General features: G+C 40.8%; 1 long non-coding RNA gene across 1 annotated transcript; it reads right to left on the reverse strand.

The window, feature by feature from the left end:
• Positions 1 to 2,568: 2,568 nt before the first annotated feature.
• Positions 2,569 to 23,732, reverse strand: LOC124004376. The gene is made up of 4 exons (XR_006833371.1): positions 23,664 to 23,732; positions 5,615 to 5,740; positions 3,958 to 4,071; positions 2,569 to 3,047 (listed from the first exon to the last, which is right to left on the reverse strand). It is a non-coding gene; the product is annotated as an uncharacterized LOC124004376 (long non-coding RNA).
• Between the last annotated feature and the right edge of the window lie 220 nt (positions 23,733 to 23,952).

The raw sequence follows: 23,952 nt of genomic DNA on the forward strand, positions 1-23,952 counted from the left end.
GAGGTTGGTGGCACCTTAATTGGGGAGGACAGGCTTGTGGTAATGGCTGGAGAAGAATTAGTGGAATGGTATCAAATACATTAAACACATGGGGCGGCAGGGTAGCCTAGTGGTTAGAGCGTTGGAGCGTTGGACTAGTAACCGAAAGGTTGCAAGTTTGAATCCCCGAGCTGACAAGGTACAAATCTGTCGTTCTGCCCCTGAACAGGCAGTTAACCCACTGTTCCTAGGCCATCATTGAAAATAAGAATTTGTTCTTAACTGACTTGCCTAGTAAAATAAAAAATGATTTCCATGTGTTTAATGCCATTCTATTTGCTCTGTTCCGGCCATTATTATGAGCTGTCCTGCCCTCGGCAGCCTCCTGTGGTCTGAATAGCCATGAGAAAATGTACTTGAGGTACACTACAGCATACTAAACTTTAAAACCTCTTAGGGAGGCTGCGAATTTTCCCAGCTTTTTGTTAAAAATCGTGCAACATTTCAGCGCCCTGCTATTCATGCCAGGAATATAGTATATACATATGATTAGTATGTGTGGATAGAAAACACTCAGACGTTTCTAAAACTGGTTAAATCACGGCTGTGACTATAACAGAACGTGCGTTTCATCGAAGAGTGCAGGAAAATCTGATCACTGAAAATGTGAAAATATATCCATGCGCCACTTCAACCAATTGTTAAAAGTGACCCACATTAAATGGGGCCGAGGTTGCAATACCTACAGCTTCCACACGATGTCAACAGTCTTGTCATTTGTCTCGGATTTGTTTCTTGGTCAAACCGAAACAAGGCAGCCGATTTCTTCCGGTCTCCGACAGGATGTTTTGGTTGAGAAATATCCGGACATGATTTCAAGACGTGGAGCTATAGAATATACATTGCCCCGTGATCATTTTGATAGATTATTAATGTTTACTAATACCTAAAGTTGCATTACAAAAATATTTCGAAGTGTTTTGTGAAAGTTTATCGTCAACTTTTTTTATTTTTAAAAATGACGTTGCGTTATCAAACTCAGTTTTTTCCTTGACTACACAGTCTTCATAGATCGATATCTAGGCTATATATGGACCGATTTAATTTTAAAAAAGACCCAAATAAATGTTTATGGGACATCTAGGCGTGCCAAGAAAGAAGCTCGTCAAAGGTAATGAATGTTTTATATTTTATTTCTGCGTTTTGGGTAGCGACGGCTACTGCAAAATCAGTCGTGTTAGGTGACGTTGCAGTATTTTGGGGGTACATGCTATCAGATAATAGCTTCTCATGCTTTCGCCGAAAAGCATTTTACAAATCTGACTTGGTGGATAGATTCGCAACGAGTGTAGCTTTAATTCACTACCTTGAATGTGTATTTTAATGAAAGTTTAATGAAAGTTTGAGTTTTATCAAAAACTATAGGTGGCGCTCTGAAATTCCGCTGAGTGATGTTCCTGCATGGGAACTGTATTCTGCATCATCCTTAAGAAGTTTTAATAGAGTCATCATTCTGCATTGCACACCACACATTTACCCCAAATCAATGATGGACATATGTGATTGCATTTGTTTTGAATATGTCAAACCATTCATAACAAGCATTCTCTTTAACACAAATTCTAACCAAAATGAACAATGAAAGCTTCTATTCCTTAATTATCTCAAAGTGTCCTAATCTTTGCCTTAACAAAACATTTTTAACATTTTAGAATAATTATCATGAATAAGCAGATAAGGGGCGCTCTTAATTCCCGTTTTAAACATGATATTTTGTCACAAAAAGATGCTCGTCTATGCATGTAATTGACAGATTTGGAAAGAAAAAACTCTGACGTTTCCAAAACTGCAACGATATTATCTGTGAGTGCCCCAGAACTAATGCTACAGGCGAAACCAAGATGAAATTTCATACAGGAAATGCCCCAGATTCTGAAGGCGCTGTGTTCCAATGTCTCCTTATATGGCTGTGAATGCGCCAGGAATGAGCCTGCCCTTTCTGTCGTTTCCCCAAGGTGTCTGCAGCATTGTGACGTATTTGTAGGCATATCATTGGAAGATTGACCATAAGAGACTACATTTACCAGGTGTCCGCCCGGTGTCCTGCGTCGAAATTATTGCGTAATCTCCAGGTCCATGCGCGTTCCATTTCTTCAGAGGAGAAACTAAACTGCCACGAATGACTTATCATCGAATAGATATGTGAAAAACACCTTGAGGATTGATTCTAAACAACTTATAGCCATGTTTCTGTCGATATTATGGAGTTAATTTGGAAAAAAGATATTATTTTTTTCCCAAACGTGATGAAGAAAACGGAGCGATTTGTCTACACAAATAATATTTTTGTAAAAACTGAACATTTGCTATCTAACTGAGAGTCTCCTCATTGAAAACATCTGAAGTTCTTCAAAGGCAAATGATTTTATTTGAATGCTTTTCTTGTTTTTGTGAAAATGTTGCATGCTGAATGCTAGGCTAAATGCTATGCTAGGCTATCAATACTCTTACACACATGCTTGTTTAGCTATGGTTCAAAAGCATATTTAAAAAATCTGAGATGACAGTGTTGTTAACAAAAGGCTAAGCTTGAGAGCAAATATATTTATTTCATTTCATTTGCGATTTTCATGAATAGTTAACGTTGCGTTATGGTAATGAGCTTGAGGCTGTATTCACGATCCCGGATCCGGGATGGCTAGAATCAAGAGTTAAACTACTCATAAACAATTCCAGATTTATTTGTAAACATTTATAAACGTGACTAAACATTTAAAAATGCTTATTCATTCAAGTTTACGAAACATAAAATGCTCAATTACAGTATTTTGAATTATTGTTATTTTTTACATGAATTACAGGACAACATACATGGAAAAAACTAGAAAATCATATTTTTAAAGAGCAACATACTGTGTGGTGTTTTTTTCAATGCTGAAGGCAATGCATCAAGAACTGATGGCCCATCGACATCATCCAATCAGTTCCTGATGCAGTATCATCAACATCAGAAAGCTCTGCATTCAGTCATGGAAACCGGGGATCCATTCTGGCTCAAAAAGAACCAACTGCAAGTGGGCAAATGAGGGAGTTAGTAAATGGTTAAAACAAGATTAGGAGAGGAAATGGATGAGTTAAAAGAGACTCCCCCACTTTATTGGATAGCCCCCACAGTAGCTCTATAGAGGCTCAAACTAACTAACGGCAGCTTTGTTGATATGCCATGACCTGCCAGTGTTAGGGTTAGATTTTGTGTTATGGTTAGGTATAGAATTGGAGTTATGAGGCCATATATATATATATTAATCTGGGATGGAAAGGGAGGGTGGGACTGGGGTAGGTGGAGGCGAGGGATTGAGCTGTTCTTTGTTTTTTTTTAAATGTGTCAATGCTGCAATTGCAAATTTGAACTCTGTAATAAAAAATAAACAAAACATTAGACTTATGGATATGGTTAGTGGATAGTTAAACAATTTGTTGATAGTTTTTTCAACATCCGTAAACCATCAGTAGGGGACTATCCCATGTTAAGTGCTAACACCAGTGACAATTTTGAAGGAAGGACACTGCGGCGGCAGGTCATCTCTATTGACGCCTTGGAGACTGGGCGCCTCTCCAAAAGCTTGTTCCAGCCAGGGACCTACTGTACTGGACTGTATTGTGGTGCAGGAGAGGCAAACATCTGCGTTTAGCAGAACCCCAGTAGCCACTGTGAGAGGAAACACTGAACTGCTCACAGTTGCCAGCTGAGATTAGGCCCAATCACAGCAACTCATCGGACGTCTAATCAAGTTGGAATTTGATCCATTACGTGGAGGTTTAAGAGGCAGTTGAGTGTTTATACTCAAAGGGAGATTCTCATTTGGGGCAAAAGACCGTCCTCTCCTGGACTCCTCCGTCCTCTCTCCTCTGACCCGGAAACCGATAAGTGGTTGAGGAGAGTATCAGTTAGTTAGTAGACAAACAGAGTGTACTCACCTCCTCGATAGCCTCCTCCCGCCGAATAAGCACAAGAGTATCCTACCGGAGTCCTTTGCGAAAGAGTTCCTTTGCGAAAGAGTTATGGGATCTGCTACACCCCCTTTGAATCAACTGTTTACATGGGAGGAGAAAAGGAGGCACATATTTAAAAACGATATGCAACTTATCCCTTTATCTATAAAATGTCTAGGACAACTAGCTACATGTATTTTTTACTACTTTACACATTTCATTTGGGATTCCACCCCTGTAAACATAATTTGCATGATGACGTGTGAATGAAGGATGGTCTCATTTCATACAAGTGCATTTGTTTCCACATTTCCTCTCCTCCCCTCCTCTCCTCGGTTACCTTTTACTTTTTTTTAAAGGAGGCGAGGAGACGATGGAGGAGTTGAGCAAACCAATAGAGAATCTTCCATAGTCTCCAAAAGGGGCTCCTGAGACAGAAACAGCAGTTGCACTTACCAGCCATTTCTGCCACGGCTCGAGTCACAATGAAATTTGCGTGAGGTACACATGATGTGTAAGTGGTCTTCATCCAGCCAATGATTGACATGTCTATTTTTCACAAAAAAACTATTGCAGAGGTATAGTGTACATAACTCTTAGTTATGATAAGACAGATAGATGGATGCATTGGGATCCATGTTATAGAATGATCTACATTATTGTGTGTTTTTCACTCCGAACGAGAGGATGTATGAGCAGACGAACTGCAGAACCTCTCCAGGTCAATGTGAGAAACCATAAGACTTCACAGTTGCCTGCAGAGATTACCCAGTCTATCCATGGAGCCCCATGTTATACACACACTCAGCTACAATGCCCTTGTCTTTCTCAGGAGATCGCTCCCTTCGATCCAATGAATCCCAATCTGTCCCAAAAGTGCCCACACATGGGTCATGTTCATTAGAACACACAATAGAAAACATTTTAAACATTTTGAAACAAAATGCATTTAATCCAGTTAGGGTCTCCCTGTTTTAGTTATTTCCGTTTGGTGCCTAATGAACACGAACCTGGCCATTGTGACCTCATCTCACCAGATGTGGCCACTGACCGGATCACATGACGCATTTAAAAATACCTGGGTCGTGTTCAGTAGGAACACACTCCAAAACGTAGTGAAACGTGAAGGTATTATCTGAACATGTCCACTAAAAACACTCATTTTAATTTACTGTCGTGAAACGTTTTAAAGCAGTGTGCCCCAATGAACACAACCCAGAATCTTATTAAAGGGTTACCCAAACCACAATACACAGCAACACCGAGCATGGAGATTCTATTGGCAGCGGTGATACTCTCTCTTTTGAAGCCAAGCAGGACTTAAAAGCCAATGACGGGCTGGCAGCTGAGTTGGAGGAGGACTACTATGGGCAGGTCTGTCCCTCGGGCGGGCCCCAAACATATACATATGTAAACGGCCATAACAATAGAAGTGTGCCGTAAACAAACAGCAGTGAACCTAATCCGCACACCCCTCAAACCATGAAGGAGGGGGTCGGATTGGGGGGGTTAAATCCTGCTTCCAGCTGGTGTGCAAAAAGGCGTCTCCCCACCGGTGCCAGCTGGCGCGTGCCCCCTGTACTTAGAAAAGACCCCTCCAGGAGACCACTAACCCCCCTCCCGCCCAAAAAACAGCCCTCACCTCAATCTATCCAGAAGGTTCATCCACCACCACTCGTTACCATAGCAAATAGGGGTCCCTCATTGTCAGAGAGCTCCGGGTCACCTTAAAAGTCACGGTCCCTGGCCTTTTGACACCTCCGGACCACTGCAACAAATTGAGAGGGATATGGCAAAGGAAAGAGGGGGAATAGAGGAGTTGGGAAGAGAGAGAGAGAGACACAATTTCAGAGAATACATTCAACAGTAGCACATGGCAGTGTTCCTAAACCAGATCAGACTATTTGTCCTGGATCAGATGTTTGGTGATTTAGAACAAAATGTCAACATAGAGCAGTACATTTGTTTGGAGATATTTCAGTTTGGTTTTAACTGTTGAATTGATTGATTTCCAACACCCAAAATGTCCCTCTACTGAAATTATCTAAAATGATTCTAGTTTAACGTCAATTCAATAGTAATAAACTTGTCTCCTTTCAGGTTCATTGTTAATACAACACTTTGTCGACTAAGTTAGTGGATGTCAGATACAACTAAAAAGATACAGTATAAGTACATAATTCCAGGAAGTTAAGGGGAAGGGATACTTGTTGTACTTTCTATAGGCACACATACTTTAATGAGTACAATATCTGTATATGCAGACATGACTAAAAATAGGAATCAGGCCAAATTGTCTACAAAGTCTCAAATAATTACTGTCTCTTCACAACATGCTATCTGCATACTGTATAAAGTGTAATCAAACATGATCTATTCTTTAAAATATAACTTACACACAATACAAGGCTATTCATTTTGGGAGTGATGACAGAGAATTGGGTCTTCTTAAGTAATAAAAGCATTGTTATTCGCTCAATCGGCTGAGTCTTTTTGACAGTCCTACCCTCGTAAGCTTCAAGCCCCGCAGAGCACAGTAGGACTCACACACTCGCCACCATCTGTCAGAACAGTAGAGTTTGCCATAACAGTACCCCCCCCAACCCCCCCACCCCACCCACTTTAGTTCAAACAGTAAACATTACAACAAAAAGCATATGCATTGTTTAATGGCCTCGCTTGAGCAGGATTGACTTTTCAAAACATTGACTATGACAGGCTTCAAAATCGATGGCAAATGTTTTCATCCCTATGTTTTTTGGTCATTGGAGACAAGATGTAAATGTATTGAATGGATATGCATACATATTACATTTTGCAAAAAAGCAGGAAAATAAGCTTTCAAGCGAGAGATGCCTTACTTGGAAGGGCACGTATTTCGGCGTGTACAGGGTATGAGGCCGATGTACATGCAAATGTTGAGCTACTGTTTGAGGAACATTTTGTTTATCAAAGTGAAGTTTCCCAGATGTGGTAGTAATGTTACCATTTGTCACGTTGTATAACTGACTGGAGACAGGTGCAGCGATACATAATAGGGGGTTTTAATACTCCACCCAAAGACACAACATGCCATGAAAGGCACGGGGACAAAGCCTAAAACAAAGACATACACAAAAATACAGGGATGTAACCCAAACAAAAGAGCGAGGTTAAACCTCTAATGAATACACAGGAGGAGACCCGTAATAACAAGACCCAGGACCCGTAATAACAATACACAGGAGGTGACCCGTAATAACAAGACCCAGGACCCGTAATAACAATACCCGTAATAACAATACACAGGACGAGACCTGTAATAACAAGACCAAGGACCCGTAATAACAATACACGGGACGAGACCTGTAATAACAAGACCCAGGACCCGTAATAACAATACACGGGACGAGACCTGTAATAACAAGACCCAGGACCCGTAATAACAATACACGGGACGAGACCTGTAATAACAAGACCCAGGACCCGTAATAACAATACACGGGACGAGACCTGTAATAACAAGACCCAGGACCCGTAATAACAATACACGGGACGAGACCTGTAATAACAAGTGCAGCACAATATATAGGACGAGACCCGTAACAACGAGGACTCAATACACGCAGCACAAACGCCGAAACAAAGCACGGGTACTCACAAGACCAACGGATAGGGGAACAATAACCAACAAGACAATGGTGAAAAGAGGGCACATATACAGTTGAAGTCGGAAGTTTACATACACCTTAGCCAAATACATTTAAATTCAGTTTCACAATTACTGACATTTAATCTAAGTAAAAATTCCCTGTTTTATGTCAGTTAGGATCACCACTTAATTTTAAGAATGTGAAATGTCAGAATAATATCAGAGAGTGATTTATTTCAGCTTTTATTTATTTCATCATATTCCCAGTGGGTCAGAAGTTTACATACACTCAATTAGTATTTGGTAGCATTGCAGTTAAATTGGTTAACTTGTGTCAAATGTTTCAGGTAGCCTTCCACAAGCTTCCCACAATAAGTAGGTTGAATTTTGGCCCATTCCTCCTGACAGAGCTGGTGTAACTGAGTCCGGTTTGTAGGCCTCCTTGCTCGCACACACTTTTTCTATGGGATTGAGGTCAGGGCTTTGTGAAGGCCACTCCAATAACTTGACTTTGTTGTCCTTAAGCTATTTTGCCACAAATGGAAGTATGCTTGGGGTCATTGTCCATTTGGAGGACCCATTTGCGACCAAGCTTTAACTTCCTGACTGATGTCTTGAGATGTTGCTTCAATATACCCACAATTTTCCTACCTCATGATGCCATCTATTTTGTGAAGTGCACCAGTCCCTCCTGCAGCAAAGCACCCCCAAAACATGATGCTGCCACCCCCGTGCTTCATGGTTGGGATGGTGTTCTTCGGCTTGCAAGCCTCCCCCTTTTTCCTCCAAACATAACGATGGGCATTATGGCCAAACACTTTTATTTATGTTTCATCAGACCAGAGGACAATTCTCCAAAAATTACGATCTTTGTTCCCATGTGCAGTTTCAAACCGTAGTCTGGCTTTTTTTATGGCGGTTTTGGAGTAGTGGCTTCTTCCTTGCTGAGCGGCCTTTCAGGTTATGTCAATATAGGACTTGTTTTACTGTGGGTATAGATACTTTTGTACCTGTTTCCTCCAGCATCTTCACAAGGTCCTTTGTTCTGGGATTGATTTGCACTTTTCGCACCAAAGTGCTTTCATCTCTAGGAGACAGAACGCGTCTACTTCCTGAGCAGTATGATGGCTGCGTGGTACCATGGTGTTTATACTTGCGTGCTATTATTTGTACAGATGAACGTGGTACCTTCAGCCGTTTGGAAATTTCTCCCAAGGATGAATCAGACTTTTGAAGGTCTACAATTTTTTTCTGAGCTCTGGGCTGATTTCTTTTATTTTCCCATGATGTCAAGCAAAGAGGCACTGAGTTTGTAGGTATGCCTTGAAATACATCCACAGGTACACCTCCAATTGACTCAAATTATGTCAATTAGAAGAAGCTTCTAAAGCCATGACAAAATTTTCTGGAATTTTCCAAGCTGTTTAAAGGCACAGTCAACCTAGTGTATGTAAACTTCTGACCCACTGGAATTGTGATACAGTGAATTATAAGTGAAATAATCTGTCTGTAAGCAATTGTTGGAAAAATGTCCTAACCGACTTGCCAAAACTATAGTTTGTTAACAAGAAATTTGTGGAGTGGTTGAAAAGCGAGTTTTAATGACTCCAACCTAAGTGTATGTAAACTTCCAACTTCAACTGTATACAATTACTAATCAGGGGAACTGGAATCAGGTGTGTGTAATGAGACAGTTCAGTGATGCCTAGAGGCTGGTAACGTAGGCCTCCGGAAATGGTGCATTGAATGAGCAGCAGTACTGGGGGAATCCGTGACCGTAACGAATAATTATCATCAAATTCAGAACAAAACGAAAAAACAACAACTTGTTTTAAAATAGGCCATGTCACACTTACAGGGGCCATCATTTCTCCCCGTGGGAGCACAAACAAAACAACGGAGAAAACGGAGGGTTTTACTCACTACCAAACTTATCACAGTAGCCGGATCCAATATAAAGAGAAAGGGAGAATGTCCACTCACCCGTTATACTGCTGCCATTCAGAACAATCTAACAGATCAGATCATATTCACACATCTCCAGGAATTGCATTGAATGCGTCACCATAAAACCAGGTTGAATCATTCTGATAAGTTTGGTTGTAATGAAATTAAACAATAAACAACAATAAATAAATGTAAAATGTAATGATATCATAGAATCGCCGGGATGAAAAAATACATACATTGCTGTTGAACCAGCCTTTCGCTACATTAGGCCTAGGGTAAGGGAGGGCTTGGGCTTTAAACATATGAAACGGAAAGCAAGCACTTGTCACAGGAAAATAACTTAAATACAAGGTTCACTCTTACGATGTTCTCATCTCTCATTTCATGATAGGCATGACGCCTAACGCTAAAACCAGATTTTGGTTGATCTGAAATATTCCTGCCTAAAATGAGCACTTTGGATCACGTTTTTTAAGCACAGACCTCAAATACTTCCACGCAGCCTATCTGAGTGCAAGAAACTGATATAAGACAGGTACATTGTTTTGTTTTAGGGCTATAAAATGCCAGTGCGACAGTTTTTACATGACTAGATTGCAAACTAACGTGCGTTTAAGACTAGTGTCGCCTTAACGGCAGCCGAAAAAGAGAGCAACTCTTCAAACAAAAGGGGTCCACCAAATGGACAGTCAGAAATATTTGATGTGTATGAACCAATCCAGCCACATTCAAGCCAAAACTTGTCGTAATTAACTAAACTTCCATAATAGAACTTTCATAGTGTATCTTTAAACAAACATCTGCATAATGCATAATGCAGCAGCAAGAAACCCTTATACAACGTATTGTCATCATTAATAAACACCTCAAATAATCCATTACATTTGCATTCAGTGGATTATGAAGACTTTGAAGGCCAACTTTACTGGCACTTTCCACAACTGAACGGGGTAGTGCAATTGTCTACCCATGCGCTGTTTTGTGCCTCTGTATTTTTCCATCAATTTTTTCAGTCACCCCCACTTTTTCCCCCCTAAGAATAAGTTGTGTCGGTTGGTGGTCATTCTCAAAGGGCTACTGTACAATTGACCCTTCCATGTGAATTATGAGGAGATTTGGCGATGGACTTGCCTCCTGGAGAGGCTATTGTATCGTTCGTTTGGGGCCGTCGGTGGGGTAAGGAACTGAACTGGACCGGAGAGGTGTTGGAAGGGGTCGAATACACACCCCTGGAGCACACCCCTTGCCCTCCTTACGCTCTTCAGGTCCCAAGACCTCGGGGCTGCGGGTTGCCCACAAACAATTGCAATCTGCATGAGCAGAGATGACATTCGTGATTTGTTCCAGGCCTGAGGTTCTGAGTCCTTTCTTGCTGTTAACAAGGGAAAACGGTGGGAAGACAAAGCTAAATTGGAGCGGCTGGATTAGCAATGGATACCGAACTTGGCCCCCCTATGGTTCTGCATTGTCTTGTCACAAGAACTGAAAATAAAGACAATATGATTTGATTCTGGTACCGTGCACTCGAAAGGGCCTGAGACGTGACAATGAGGTCTCCCAAGAGTAAGGCGGTGCTCTAATCTTTTGAGAGCTATTGTGTTCAACAGTACGCACTGTTCTGTCGTTGTATTACTTCTCATGGAGCATTTGGAACACATACTGTTAAAGACCAGTCATATTTCTTAGGCACACATGGTCTTCCCAGTGAGTTTGCGTACTTATACGTAAAAACTGCAATTGACTTTCAAAACAAAGCAGGCTACTATTAAGGCTACAAATAGGCTACTATGCAACACAAAATGTGTCTTCAGTTTGCATTCATGATCATTTTGTGTCCGCACAGACCCTAATATTTGATGGGATTTCTGTTAACATCGGACGTGGGTCAAATACATACGTGTCAAATACATTCAAATACTTATTGCACAATTGTTTTAAATGTTTATTCCCAATATTCAAATGGAAGTCATCAATTCAAGTGAAGCCCTTTACAGGGAGTTCATTGGCTCTTGTCCAAATGGAATGTCAACAGAAATATGTAATTTCTTTCAGCCTTTTCAACTATACACACAAACTAGAAAGACCATAGTAAAAAGAGTAGGGTAAAGGATAAATCAGCTTGAGGTCCCAATTCATTATTTCTTTCAATACTGGATCGCAAGAACAAACACCAAATGCCATCTTGAGCAAGACAGAGACGTATGTATAAGCATCAAATAGTTATAAATGAATAATGCTTAATACTGTAGATCGAGTACACTGCGGATGTGCACCCAATTTAACATTGCTCCCATTACAATTTTAGTGTAATCTCTATGATCATGAAATCCAACCAAGTCTTCATTCATACCAAATATACAGAATAGCCCTCAAATTAGAATTCAATATAATCTTTGCTGGGGAAAAAAATATTTTCTTACCTTAACCCTTGCTACGAAACACAGGTCTGCGATATCTTCACAGGAGCGGGCTTGCTGTTTCCCTCACACCTACTATGCTCAGTCTGGGAGTGCTTTTACCCCACGCTGTTCTTACTAGACCATGAGCCCACGAGTTCCCTCCCCGTTCCATCCACTCCAAGGCTGAACCCTCCTGTCAAGCCAAGCACTCCTCTTCCAATGGCCCCACTGTATTGATCCAACACACACACCCTGATCTGAGCCATTTTCTCTTATTTAAAAACTGAAGTTTACTGGTTGTCTCGTACCAATGTAATAATACGTCTTTATATGCCATTAAGCAGACTCTTTTGTCCAAAGTGACGTACAGTAGTGCATACACTTTGATATGCATACGCACATTGCTCTACAGAGGAGAAAGATGAATAGTAAGAGTTGTTTGCTTTTTTGCCTTTTGAGTGGGTTTGGAGGAATATTGTGACTTTGTACTAAGGGGGGGGGGGGGGGGGGGGGGGGGGGGTCTAAAGGCCTATGGCCAGTTCAGGTGCACACAGCTCATACCAAACATTTATGTAATATCAGAATCACTGATCAGAATGATCAGTGCAACTTCTGTACCTGTGATCTCTGTTCAACACTATTCAAGTCAGAATTGCCCCCATTATTATGCCACAGTGCTGCGATATATTACATTTTCCCCCCCCCAAAAAACTCTAAATGTGATATTTAGATCATGCTGGCTACTGAAAACATGCAGTTTGTGTCTAGAGACAATATATATATAGTTGGTTAAGATGCAAAATGTGAATACAGTGCCTCCGGGAAAATATTCCGACCCCTTGACTTTTTCCACATTTCGTTACGTTACAGCCTTATACTAAAATAGATTTTTTTTTAATGACACAATGACAAACAAAAAAAGGTTTTCTCCTTTTACTCAGTACTCAGTACTTTGTTGAAGTACCTTTGGCAGTGATTACAGCCTTGAGTCTTATTGGGCATGACGCTACAAGCTTGGTACACCTGTATTTGGGGAGTTTCTCCCATTCTTCTCTGCAGATCCTCTCAAGCTCTGTCAGGTTGGGTGGGGAGCGTTGCACAGCTATTTTCAGGTCTTTCCAGAGATGTTCGATCGGGTTCACAGCCGGGCTTTGGCTGGGCCTCTCAAGGACATTCAGAGACTTGTCCCGAAACCACTCCTGCATCGTCTTGGCTGTGTGCTTAGGGTCGTTGTCCTATTGGAAGGTGAACCTTCGGCACAGTCTAAGGTCCTGAGTGCTCTGGGGCAGGTTTTCATCAAGGATCTCTCTGTACTTTGCTCTGTTCATCTTTCCCTCAATCCTGATTAGTCTCCCAGTCCCTGCCTCTGAAAAACATCCCCACTTCATGATGCTGCCACCACCATGCTTCACCGTAAATCATGCTTCACTGTAAATCCACAAGTGTTCTATAATTGCAATATAGTTTGTTTCTTACATCTGCAAACAGCAAGTTTGTAATTTCTTAGCAAGTTAAGCTAAATTGTGTTAGCCACTAATGCTAATAGCTATTTAGCTAATAAAAGTACCGAGTCAGAGCAAACGTAGCTAGCTAATACATGTTGTTTGTGCCACAGTATCTTCTAAATCAAAGAGGAATAGGCGAAACATGAATATGTTGGCTATATGAATAAAGATTTAATGTAGCCCCTAGGAAACACTGAACATCACTTTGGTTCCTACCCTGTCACAATATCTCGTCCAAGGCATTTTCATTTGTTGTCATGTCAAACAACACTGTATTCAAAGTGCCCACCATTATTTATATTGTAACTATAGAATTATAATAAACATGATATTTCCATTATTCCAAAAGTTCACCTAAGTGTTTTGATCTAATTCGCAATTGCAACATTTGGTTAAAAATAAAGAATAGTATTTTTGCCCATATCGTGGCAGAGGGGAAAGGATCTCAAATGAGTGCAGGAAATGCAGAAATTGATGGAGAAGCAGGAAATTATTTTAGGTTGAAGTTGAATTGAACAATATAAAACAGTGGTCACCGACCTTTTTTTAGTCAAGATGCATGCAGAGATCTACCGCTCTGATTTTTTTATTAACATGACCTAAAAAATACATTAATACATCAATACATTATCACCACATACTGGCTTTACTTGAATTTACCTGACACTGCATTGTTGTTCAGAACATTTTTTTAAATTATATTTCAAAATTTGAGGAAGGCTATATGATCACACCGATCCATTTGTTGTATTACTTGTGAGGCACAGCTGAGTGAGCATACATTGAAATTATTTTACTGGCCTAATGGTGCCTCCATCTGATTGTCAGTCTCAGCGGAGGGTGACAACAGCAGACTGAGGGTCCGTCTCTCAACATCCCTCCGCTCTCTCTTTCCTCCACTGACACTGACCAAAAAGGAACATGGAGAAACTCGAGTCGCACCGCATTATTTCTGCCTCCTGCACAAATTCATGTTGATACTCCTATGAACAGAGAAAGTGAAATATTCCTTGATATTTAAAAAGACCCAAGCCACTAATAATAACAACGCAAACCTATAGATACACTTTCCTACTCATTCATTACTGCTGCACTGCTTGTTGTAGCGCTCAGTGGAAATAGGAAGAACGCACATTTTATGGGTTATAAAAGTGTTGAATACAAAGTGTTGACATTGCTGAGTAAGAAAACATAAACTCATAAAAACGGCAGCTATTTGCTGTAATCGTTGACAGTCTCTCTCAAGTCAAGGTTTTACACGTTTTGAAATCTCACTGTATCAATTTCGCATAGCTTTCTTTTATGCCTGCTACGTTACTGCAGACTCCGTCATCTGAGCAATCTGATTGGCCAGCGAAAGCATAGTGCACTTTGATTTCCTCTCCAGGCCCACAGGGAAGGCAGAGTTTGTACCTTCAGACACATGAAATGGCAACAGTTTGCCTACCCGGCGCGCAGGGCAGCTGAATTGGCTGCACCTACCACCAACAGCCCGAGACGAATAAAAAAAATAGGAACAAATAGCTTTATCGTTGTTTTTTACAGAAATGTTTGGCGATTGACTAGCAATGCTTTGGATCGCGATCGACTGGTTGGTGACCACTGGTATAAAACAATGCGAATGGAGATAGACCCATTGAAATAATTTAGAATATATGTGTTGCCATCCTAGGGTCACGCACTACTCATAAAGCAAATTTAGAACTTTTGTTAATCAAAAACATAAAATACATAAAAAAAATTGAACAATACCATGATATGATATTTTGGCCATGTCGCCCAGCCCTACTGTCATGTGCCTTTTACTGAGGAGGGGCTTCCATCTGGCCACTCTGCCATAAAGGCCTGATTGGTGAAGGAAGAGTCTTGGGGGTGCCAAACTTCTTCCATTTGATGGAGGCCACTGTGTTCTTGGGGACCTTCAATGCTGCAGACATTTTTTGTACCCTTCCCCAGATCTGTGCCTCGACACAATCCTGTCTCGGAGCTCTACGTACAATTCTTCCGACCTCATGGCTTGGTTTTTGCTCTGACATGCACTGTCAACTGTGGGACCTTATATAAAGAGGTGTGCCTTTCCAAATCATGTCCAATCAATTGAATTTACCACAGGTGGACTCCAAGCTGTAGAACGATGATCTCAAGGATGATGAACGGAAACAGGATGCAACAATTTAGAGTCTCATACCAAAGGGTTTGACTACTTATGTAAATAAGGTATTTCTGTTTTTTATTTCTTAATACATTTGCAAAAATGTCTAAAAATCTGTTTTTGCTTTGTCATTATGGGGTATTGTGTGTAGATTGCTGAGGATTTATTTTTATTTAATCCCTTTTTAGAATAAGGCTGTAACGTAACAATGTGGAAGAAGTGAATGGGTCTGAAATTTCTGAAGGCGGTTGGTGCCAATTAAGATGAGGGAGGAAGATTTAAAAAAAAACATTTTTATAAGCATGGACTTATTTCTATTACACCATATTGGATGACTGTCATTCATATCCCATTCACACAGTTAAATGTAACATCGATAGGTTTAGGCTACTACATGATACTTGAATTTTCCTTATACCTATCATGAGGTTACTACAACCCAGCCTATGAATGAAAGTTTACAACATAGGTGCACACAGGTCAAGATAAAGATTTGAGGCGACAGACAGTGACACATTCAACACCACCTTGCGCACTCTTGCTTGAATCTAGCTGATCGTGGGTGTAATCATTAGTCCAACAGTTGCAAACGAGAGCTTCTATTGGACAAATTCAGGTATGTTTATCCCCCTTTCACTCAATTTGCTTCTGTTTAAGAAATGTTTTTCAACAGGACAGGCAGAATGAATGCACCCCTGATCACATGCCAACAGTTCACTTTCACAGCAACATACAAACAAGTTGTTATATTCCTTTCCGCATCTTGCACTCACCTTTTCCCTCTGCTTTATATTCAATGCACAACACATCAGCTGTCTGTGACCAGGTGAAATAACCTTTCCAAGCCGAACCTTCATATCATAACCACTACACACAGCCTACATTGTTATCACCATATGAGCTAAAGTAACGTCATAGTCAACATAGCTAATAGAACTAACGCGTTAGTAAATCTGCTACAATCATGCAGTACAGTCAGTGAGCAGTTTAGCAGTTAAACCAGCCTCCCAATGTTTTAGCCGGGTGTTTGAGTAGGCTAAACTAGCTAACTGCATTTGCCAGATAAATGAGTGAAAGTAAAATAAAATAAAATAAAAAAGACCAAATATAATTAGCTCTCTTGCGCGTCCATTTTTTAAGAAATAGATTTGTTCAAAACTGTTCAACTATTGTCTTTCTCTCTCTTTGAGTCCATTACTGACCACATTTGATGCACTGCAGTGCTAGCTAGCTACAGCTTATGCTTTCAGTACTAGATTCATTCTCTGATCCCTTGATTATTGGGTGGACAACATGTCAGTTCTTGCTGCAAGAGCTCTGATAGGTTGAGGGATGTCCTCCGGAAGTTGTCATAATTGTTCTGTAAGTCTATGGAACGGGCTGAATATATATAAATATATAAATATATTTAGTATAGTTTTATCTAAAAAAAAGTATGTTTCACCTATTTTTATTATTATGAAATTCACTGAGGAGTATGGTCCTCTCCTTCCTTCTCTGAGATATATATATATATACACTACATGACCAAAAGTATGTAGACACCTGCTCATCGAACATCTCATTCCAAAATCATGGGCATTAATATGGAGTTGGTCCCCCTCCCTTTGCTGTTATAACATCCTCCACTCATCTGGGAAGGCTTTCCACTAGATGTTGGAACATTGCTGCTGTCACGCCTTGGTCTTAGTATTTTGTGTTTTCTTTAATTATTTGATCAGGCCAGGGTGTGACATGGGTTTATGTTATATTGTATGTTCGTATTGGGGTTTGTAGTATTTGGGATCGCGGCTGATTAGGGGTGTTGTATAGGCTTGGCTGCCTGAGGCGGTTCTCAATCAGAGTCAGGTGATTCTCGTTGTCTCTGATTGGGAACCGTATTTAGGTAGCCTGAGTTTCGCTTTATATTTCGTAGGTGATTGTTCCTGTCTCTGTGTAGATTCACCAGATATGCTGTAATTAGGTTTCACGTTCCGTTTGTTGTTTTGTATTTTGTATAGTTATTTCATGTGTCACTTTTTCTATTAAAGTCATGAGTAACCACTACGCTGCATTTCGGTCCGACTCTCTTTTGACAAACGAAGAACGCCGTTACAGCTGCGGAGACTTGCTTTCATTCAGCCACATGAGCATTAGTGAGGTTGGGCACTGATGTTGGGCGATTAGGTCTGGCTTGCAGTCAACGTTCCAAAGGTGTTTGATGGGGTTGAGGTCAGAGCTCTGTGCAGGCCAGTCAAGTTCTTCCACACCGATCTCAACAAACCATTTATGTATGGACCTCGCTTTGTGCACAGGGGCATTGTCACGCTGGAACAGGAAAAGGCCTTCCCGGAACTGGTGCCACAAAGTTGGAAGCACAGAAACATCTAGAATGTCATTGTATGCTGTAGCATTAAGATGTCCCTTCATTGGAACTAAGGAGCCTGAACCATTATTCCTCCACCAAACTTTACAATTGACACTACGCATTTCGGCAGGTAGCATTCTCCTGGCATTCGCCAAATCCAGATTAGTCCGTCAGACTGCCAGATGGTGAAGCGTGATTCATCACTCCAGAGAACACATTTCCAATAGCGGTGAGCTTTACACCACTCCAGCCAATGCTTGGCATTGCGCATAGTGAACTTAGGCTTGTGTGCGTGCGGCTGCTCGGACATAAAAAAAAACATTTCATGAAGCTCCTAAAGAACAGTTCTTGTGCTGACGTTGCTTCCAGATGCAGTTTGGAACTTAGTGAGAGAGTTGTAACCGAGGACAGATGATTTTGAAGCGCTTCAGCACTCAGCGACCCTGTTCTGTGAGCTTGTGTGGCTTATCACTTCGCGGCTGAGCTGATGTTGCTCCTAGATGTTTCCACTGCACAATAACAGCTCTTACAGTTGACCGGGCAGCTCTAGCAGGGAAGAAATTTGATGAACTGACTTGTTGGGATCCTATGACGATGCCACATTGAAAGTCACTGAGCTCTTCAGAACGGGCCAATGTTTGTCTATGGCGATTGCATGGCTGCGTGCTCAATTTTATACCTCTGTCAGCAACGGGTGTTGCTGAAATAGCCGATTCCACTAACTTGAAGGGGTGTCCACCTACTTTTGACCATGTAGAGTATATATAAAATGTATAGTTTGTCCCATACATCTGCCTGAATGGCACTATAGCGCTACATTGTAACAATCAAAGTAGCGTTCAAAAATAGTATCAAAAGGCTGGTCCACACACAGCATTATCACTGTTGCTATCACATTATCACTGTAAGGATATGTTGTCAATCAAAATAACTCATTTGCTTCTGTCTATGTGATGGAGTGGAAATACCGCCCCATCCAGGTCGCTAACTCACAGCCCTATGCACCGTAACAAAACATACTCAAGAAGCACCATCAATACCACTGATTCAAAGAAAGCAAAGGCATTTCTGGATTCAAGGCTACAGTACCTCAAGGTCTCAGTAAAACAGGGCAATATACTTAGCCATCCGCTTCATATAGATCATGTATGGTGGACTGTGATGTCATTTTTTGCCTCATTCCTGTAGACCAGTGCTCATTTATAGATGTAAATCTATCGATCTCAATTGTTATGCAGATAAATGCATGTAAACTCATTTTAATGTATGTAGTTCTGTCCTTGAGCTGTTCTTGTCTATTGATGTTATTGATGTCATTCTGTATTATGTATTGTGTTTCATGTTTTGTGTGGACTCCAGGAAGAGTAACTGCTGCTTTTGCAACAGCTAATGGTGATCCTAATAAAATACCAAAAATACCAGATAAGATGTACGCCTGCAAAATAACTGAGTAAGGCAGGTAGCCTAGAGGTTAGGCGCTTTGGGCCAATAACCGAAAGGTCTCTGGTTTGAATCGCAGACCAGGTGAAAAATCTGTCGATGTGTCCTTGAGCAAGGCACTTAATCCTAATTGCTCCAGTGTCGCTGTCAATAATGGCTTATCTCTGACCGTGACACCACTCTCAGGGGGAGAGTGGGATATGAAAGAAAAAAAAACAAATTTCTAATTCACATGCATATAATACACAGTTGTACATGTGTGAAATAGGACAAATGTAAGCACTCACCTATTATAATGAAAAAAAAGAAACATACATGGATAGGATTTTTGTCAAACACCATTTATTTCCTCCGTCACTGATTAACTTTGGTTTGATCAAAGGGCGACAGAATGTCTTGCTTTCTAAGTACAAACCCTTATCAGCGATGGCCATACAGCCGGCGACCTTCCCACACCTCGGCCTTTCAACTCAAACGGTTTGTTTCATATCTATCAGATACTGAGTTCTGTCCCCAAGTTCTGTCCCCTCCTCAAACACCTGACATTATTCACAAGGCCCTACGTAGCACAACTCTGCTGAGATACAACTTACAACCCTTTCTATTCGCCATCTATCATACGCATATTGGCAAATATGATACATAGGCAATGTTTGGGGCAATATTGTCAATCAATGACGTGAAAATAAATCTTCCATTGAAAACGAGTAACTTTAGATATCCATCTCCCAATGAAAATGGCTGTCACATGGCCCCCCTGCTTTATGCAATGGCTTGGTACTAATGTGAAGGGATGTACTAAACCGGTACATCCATGTATCAGATACAAGTAAAAACGACTCTCTGTATTGGTACTGGTGAACTGTGCTGAACAAGCAAGCACTTACATCATCCGATGTGCCACCTAGTCTACCTATCAGGAGTGCATTATTATAGGTGTATAGTATTATCTGCGAGGCCACCGACTATTGCTGATCGTGTTTACTTTCTAGTATGAAAAACAGGCCACATCACAGCAAACTGCAGTAAGGAAGGAAGACAAGCCGCCATTTTTATGATTATGTTGAATAACACCACGACCCTATGGCCTATTATTGGTGCTCAGAATAAAGAAACAAACAGTTTTTAACCTATGAGGTTATGAGGTAAACAATTGTGTTAATGTTCAATATTTGTATTAATAAGCTTCCATTTAGTCTCGGGACCATTTAAATTAAAGTGGTAATCGGCAGTAGAAACAATAACAAAGCAGACTCCCCGCCCCGGTAAAAAGCTGAGGGATGGGGCTTGAGAATTATAACCACTCAAATTCATAGACAGAGCTATGGATGACCATCCATGATATCACAATTCTATTTTAACCATGTTTTGAAGCTATATGGTGTTTGTTTACATTTACTTTATTGACAAACAATGGAGTAAATCAAGCTTATATTTTGGGTCCTGATGGTTTACGACAGTTGAACTTAGCTCATGAGGCATTTATATGTTATATTCTTCAAGAATCAATGGGTACATATCATTCATTTAAGTTAAAACAATTGATGTAGCTGATTTCACTTTTAAGGACACAAGATACAGGAGGTCATCCTATGGAAAATGTGGTCATATGACAGAAACCACAATAAGAACCGCATCACAGTTTCACGAACATTCAGTATGAAAGTATATCATTTCATTGAGTAAGAAATGTTATCATAACGCTACAGAAACATAATCGCATCACCAATTAGGAATCGGTGGCAGCAGCACACGCGGGTTGTGTGATAAGGATTGATGGAGAAATGGAGGGCTGGATAGAATGATTGATTGAGGGACCCCCGCTCCAATCCTTTTTTGGGTGACCTTGCCCTCTTGGGGGTTAAACTAATTAGCCTCTGCCTCTCCGTGACCCCTGGTGACCTTTGGCTTGAAAGGCAGTAGAATTGAAAGATGACCACAGGCCTGGTATCAGTGGCCTTCTGTTGACCAAACACACACCACACACAAACACACACACACACACCCACACTCCACAGCTATTAACTGGTCAATACAAGGAACTGGAAATAGGCGGACGACACCCAGGTGTTAGGGCACGATGTTTGAGCTGTTTGCTCTCCCTTTAATTGGTTGGTGAAGAAGTGTGCCGTGTTGTTTTTTTTAATGTATGGTGAGATCGAGACTGTCAAGATCTCTTATAGAATATTGCTCTAAAACACTAACCTAAAATGAGTACGAGCACTTTTTTTCATTTCACTTTAACCTCTGAATTCGACCAACACCTTCAGCCTGCTGAGTAGGGCCTGGGTTTTTCCTTTCCACTCTAGGTCATTGCAGGCACTGTCTCTTCCCACAAAACAAAGGCTTAAGACATACTGATCAAAACATTCCCGTCAGGTTAAAATAAAACATTGTGTGCCAAGAGATTGACTGCAATCCTATCCTCCGGTCCTGTTTGTGCCTCTGCATGCTTCACTGCACTGTAACTCACTTTAAATCAGCCTGTAACTCACTGTAAATCCACCTGCAACTCACTGTGAATCAGCCTGTAGCTCACTGTAAATCAGCCTGTAACTCACTGTGAATCAGCCTGTAACTGCCATAGCTCCTAGTGGAGCAAATGACCCCTTAAACAACATAGCCGAACTACAAACCCCAGGCCAGATCTTGAAAAGCTGGTCCATTCTGTTGCTGTATTTCCTCCGAAACGGCTTCTGTGGTGCCTGTCATGGTCATTAGAAAGAGAACCTGCCTATATCACTATTTGAGGCACCAGGCATTAACCATATAACAGATTCACTATCACTTCCAATTGAAACTATCAATTACATTTTTTTCAGTTGGCATTTCGATTTTTCAGTTTTACTCTGGTCCCTTCAGTCTCAATGAGCTTGTATCCCCTCAATAGTCAACTTGTCTGCTCTGCTCAAGCAGGCAATGGTTTCTTGTGCCCAAGATACTGCATTTACTATGTGGTCCTGTGTGGCTCAGTTGGTAGAACACGGCACTTTCAAAAACAGGACTGTTGGTTTGATTCCCACCAAGGCCTCCCATACTTAAACATATGCACACACTACTGTAAGTTGCTTTGGATAAAAGCATCTGCATATATGTTATAATACTTTGATGAATGGCAGAAAATAGGGATTTCCATCTGTTAGCACTCTATAACTGGAACAGCATCCATTTCTCTTACCTCAGTTCAAACTGGAATGGTAGGTTGGTGAAAAGAATTTCCAAGTATTCCATTCTATCTGAACCTTTGTACTCTGTATGGCCGAAATAGGAACACTATAGCTTTAAAAAATGGGGTGTGACGCCTGGCTTTTGTGATAGCTCTAGTTTAGCCAAAAAATGTCTACCCCACTGACACAATTACTACTTTTTTTCATCCCATGCTAATTTGGTAAATGTATGTTTATGCTGGTTGGAAAAGATAATAATTGACTTGTTCCATGTTTTTTGAAGGACTACATCCATAACACCTCTCTCATGCATATGATCATCCAATCATTTCAAAGCATATTAAACCAACCCATTGATTTATGTGAAATGAGGTACTGTAGCGAATTCAGGGGGTAGCCTGAACATCTTGACCACGTTGTAAATTGTTGTGCCAATTTAGCAGGAATGAGGTAGATACCACATTTATCAGTAAATAACGTATTGTAAGTCAAAGTCTGCTGTCAAATAAAATGCTACCTAGAAATGTCCTAAACATTTTAGTGTCACATTTGCGACTGACCACTTTATGTTATCTCAACGGGTTAATATTTTGTAAGTTGTTCGTTACTTTGATTTACGTATAGTATTACATCAGCGAGATTCAGTACATTTTCATTTGACCTAGTATTACAGTATATATTACAGCCAAAGAGAACTGGAATTATCTTCACAAGTCAAATAATTGTAATATCAAGGCATGACTAAGACTATGAAGATTCAAATATGTGTCATTTTACAATTGTAACTGGCTGCAATTAGAAGTGTTCATATTGATTTGAAAAATAACCCATGTACACCTAAAAAAAAATACACAAATCAGATTGACACACTAATGAACTATATTGTTGGGGGATTATCAATTAAAGAGAGAATCACAACTACTTCAGTTAACCTTTTGGCATGAGGTAAGCAATACCACATGCCAGCCATTCATACAGTATATCATTGAAAAGTTTCCATTAAATTAGCAAACATTTACGAGATGAAAGAAAGTGGGGAGAATAGAGATGGAAAGAAGGAGAGATGGAGGAGGAAAAAAATAGAGAAAGAAAGGGGGTACCTCTTGCATGCATTGCAGTGGAGTGGTGTGGCAACAGCCCGGACAGGTGTATTGCTTCAGTACTCCATGGCAACACTGATTCAGACAACGAGAAAGAGAGAGAGAGATTGAGAGAGGGAGGGATAGAGAGAGGGGGAGGGAGCGAGAGGAAGGGAGGATGAGAGAGGACGAGAGAGGACAAGATTAAACAGAGAAAAGAAGGGAGAAAACAAGAAGTCTTCCAGCCGCGGTCCTTGATGCTTCTTCTCTACTGGCAGCTTGGCTGAGAGGGAGTGGTGGGCAGTACCGT

This window comes from Oncorhynchus gorbuscha, linkage group LG18 (genome assembly GCF_021184085.1).
Source record: "Oncorhynchus gorbuscha isolate QuinsamMale2020 ecotype Even-year linkage group LG18, OgorEven_v1.0, whole genome shotgun sequence".
Classification (NCBI taxonomy): domain Eukaryota; kingdom Metazoa; phylum Chordata; class Actinopteri; order Salmoniformes; family Salmonidae; genus Oncorhynchus; species Oncorhynchus gorbuscha.